Raw genomic sequence first — 3,732 nt, 5'->3', positions numbered from 1 at the left:
GAATTTGGGCATGTTGTTGCTGTGTGGGTCACATCTCAAAGGTAACACCAAAATGTGGGGGGATATGGTTTCTATTCAATGTACTGTGATTGTACAAATCATATTAACTGCAAACACCAAAAAGAATACAGTGATTTTTCACAAATATACAGAAAAATGTTTCATCTTTAAAGAACTATTACAGTAGGGATTTAAAACACTGTTTCAGCAAAGGGTCCAAAGTAAATATTTTAGGCTTTGAAAATGGGAAGGCAAAATCAAGGCTATCTGCCGGTATTATTATGTAACAAGAGAGAAAATAAATTTCCACAAACTTTATTTATTTGTTTGTTTGTTTGCATATATGTGAGTTAGTTTTTGTAAAACATGTCTACTAATAAAAGAATGATTTGGAATAAAAGGAAAGTTAACTGAGGTTCAAAGCCAACCTCCAGAAACACCACTGCCGGTTCCACCACAGAGTGAAGAAAACATGTTGAAATGAGGTCTTGCCCCCCAGGGGCTTCTGAACCCAAACGTCAAGTCCAGCTTTGTTGGTCACCCTGTCTGACATGTTGGGTCCATGCCAACATCAATATTACACATTAATGAAAAAGTTGTTAAAATTCTTAATCCAATAAAGACAAAGAAAATCAAGCATGCAATAAAAATTTTGGAGTATTTATGAGTCAATCCCAACATCATTACACTGACAGGTGTTGTAAAAGACCCTGGGCCTCTATTTTTGAACACATGAACAGCACACACTTCAAGCAATTGTACCAGATGTTAACAGACTGATTCTTGATTTTACATGTGTGAGATTCTGAAAGTCCTAGAGTATGATACTCCACTTCACAGCATAGGAATTAGGCACAGAGACATGAAGTTCCATAATATCATGACTGGTCATGAGCCCAGAAAGCTGTAGCTAATACATTGGGGTTTGGCTGAGTTTTACCATCCTGATTAAGGTTATAATGTCCAAATTACTTCCTGATACTTCAAAGGTCTTGAGCTACTGTAGGCTATAAGATGTACAATTATAGGGGCGCCTGGGTGACGCAGTCGGTTAAGCATCCGACTTCAGCCAGGTCACGATCTCACCGTCTGTGAGTTCGAGCCCCGCGTCGGGCTCTGGGCTGATGGCTCAGAGCCTGGAGCCTGTTTCCGATTCTGTGTCTCCCTCTCTCTCTGCCCCTCCCCCGTTCATGCTCTGTCTCTCTCTGTCCCAAAAATAAATTAAAAAAAGTTGAAAAAAATTTAAAAGATGTACAATTATACATAAGTCAGATATGTGGAGCTTGGGTTGTATGCTGGCAAGTATGATCTTCTGGAAGGAAGGAGCCATTTTTTCCATGAATGTGACAATTACAATCAGTTGTTGAAGACAGCCAAGGTTCTGAGGTCAGAAGACTTATATGACCATATTGACAAATGCAACATGGAATTTGATACACCTTTCAATGGTATGTTGGGCAGATGCTCCTATAAGCAATAGGAATTCTTTGTTCACAGTGTAAACCAGCACCTTGTCAGCTCTGAGGCCTTGGATTTCCTGGAAATGCTTTGACAATCTGACTTCCCGTCATGGCTCACCACAAAAGAGGCCATAGAGCACTCTTATTCCTACACTGTTATGAAGGACCAAGCTCGAATGGGCTCATCTAGCACATGGGAAAGAGGGGTAGGTGGCAGTATCTCTGTCAGCAGTGCCAATATAATATCAGGGATTTCTTCAGTGCCAACCCCTTCACCCCTCAGACCCCTGTCAGGTTCACCAGTGATTGTGGCTGCCAACATCCCCTTAGGATGTTTGTTCCTGCCACTTAGAAGTACTGACCTCTACTGTCTCCTGATCCCTAAACAGAGGCAGGGGAGTCCATTCTCTTCTTGGTGCAACTTGTGCCTGGTAGGGAGGAGTGAAATACTTCAGAAGCATCATGTCTGAACCATTGCTTGTGGATTTATAACAGTTCAAATCATTTAAAAAAAATTATAAAGGCTGATTTTCTTTTTTTTTTTTAACTCAAACTTTTCATAACTCAGGGATCCCCTAAAAAATTACCTACAGGTGGAATATTTCATACATAAATTTTTTTCTTCCCTTCTACATTCAGTTGCTCATCATTAAAGGACAACAATAAAACAGCCTCAACCCCCATGGCTGCATTTGAGTAAAGATCTCTTCCTATGTCTACTGTTGTATCTCTACCATCCCACACTTAGAGGAGTTAGGCACCTCTCCAGAGATTACAAAAATGTAGCTTCTTTAAGGGAGGTGGGAAGGAAGGAGGGGAGGGGGCACTCAAACTCTAAGAGCAGTGTAATGCTGCCAATATCACTGTGCTCCAAAGGTGCTTTGGTGAGGTTGTCCTGGTGAATCCACTAGAAATACGTCTTAGTTTCACTGAGATGTTGAAAATCTACCCAAAGGGCAGACAGGACCTGAAAATGTCTGTTCAGTAGAAATCATGTCTTATTGACCTAACCCTAACTCCAACTCATTTATAATTTAGTTTCAGTTTACTTAAAAAGTGTAATGCCTGGGGCACCTGGGTGGCGCAGTCGGTTAAGCGTCCGACTTCAGCCAGGTCACGATCTCGTGGTCCGGGAGTTCGAGCCCCGCGTCAGGCTCTGGGCTGATGGCTCAGAGCCTGGAGCCTGTTTCCGATTCTGTGTCTCCCTCTCTCTCTGCCCCTCCCCCGTTCATGCTCTGTCTCTCTCTGTCCCAAAAATAAATAAACGTTGAAAAAAAAAAATCTTTAAAAAAAAAAAAGTGTAATGCCTTCCTTCCCAGTCTCCTCACCTTAGTTCTGTCCCCTTTCATTTCCCAACATGCCCTTCAGCTGGTAAGGGGGGGAAGGCAAAATCTTTTTCAGTTTTTTCTGACTTGGCTATTTTGAATTGTTAGTTACTAGGCATAACTTCTTGCTTTTTACAAAAGAAATAAATTTAGAAAAGAATCATTGTCTACATAGATTTCAAGTTAGCAAGGCTTTAAGAACTGATGGGAGCTGTGACCCCACTGAGTTTCCTTTTAAGCCTTCTACCTTATTTTCCTCCTATTCCGTCCTTCCCTCACAGCCACCCAGTGGGAAGGCCTGCCCATGGTCTTGTAAATGCATCTAACAGGTAGGAGCAGAGCCCCTACCTCCAGTGAAATTGAAACGGTAGCCCTGTCACTGTGGGAAAACTGTAAACTCTTCTCACAGCCCTGCCTCCCCTTTCTGTCCATATGTATAGAACACTTTGTCCTTCGTATATAAAGTCAGCCATATGTGAAATTTCAGTGCTGGAATTCCTTGGTGTAAAGAATCTTATTTGGTGTAAAGACATGTTTGGTTGTATTATCAAGATGAGGGGTAAGATCCCTGTGTAAAGGTCTCACTGGGTAGGTGTCTCACATTAGCTTCTGAGGGGCTTGAGTCCTGTTTTGTAGAGGTCACCCATGGCCCCCATTTTTATACACCCTTGCTTCAACCCATGGTACCAGGCAGGGTTGAAAAGCCTTTAAAAAGCAACAAACCAAAGCATCTCTATGGATTAAGGAAACTTTGCCATCACATTTACTTTGTGTATCAGCAGTGCAGGGTTTGAGGATGGAGAAGTGGCCAGTTTTCCTGTTTGTGTGTGTGTGTGTGTGTGTGTGTGTGTGTGTGCAGTGGATTTTCCACTGGAATTCAACCACCTAAGGTTATCCGGTGCTTTCCCAAATGAAGCTTAGTTTTCCAAGTATAATAGCAAAACCTT

General features: G+C 42.0%; 1 pseudogene; it reads left to right on the top strand.

Moving 5' to 3' along the window:
• Positions 1 to 778: 778 nt before the first annotated feature.
• LOC125162921 (casein kinase II subunit alpha-like) lies at positions 779 to 1,930 on the top strand (annotated as a pseudogene).
• Positions 1,931 to 3,732: the final 1,802 nt, after the last annotated feature.

The sequence above is a fragment of the Prionailurus viverrinus genome, chromosome A3, assembly GCF_022837055.1.
Source record: "Prionailurus viverrinus isolate Anna chromosome A3, UM_Priviv_1.0, whole genome shotgun sequence".
Taxonomy (NCBI): Eukaryota; Metazoa; Chordata; class Mammalia; order Carnivora; family Felidae; genus Prionailurus; species Prionailurus viverrinus.
This window is presented reverse-complemented; position numbering and strand designations above follow the sequence as displayed.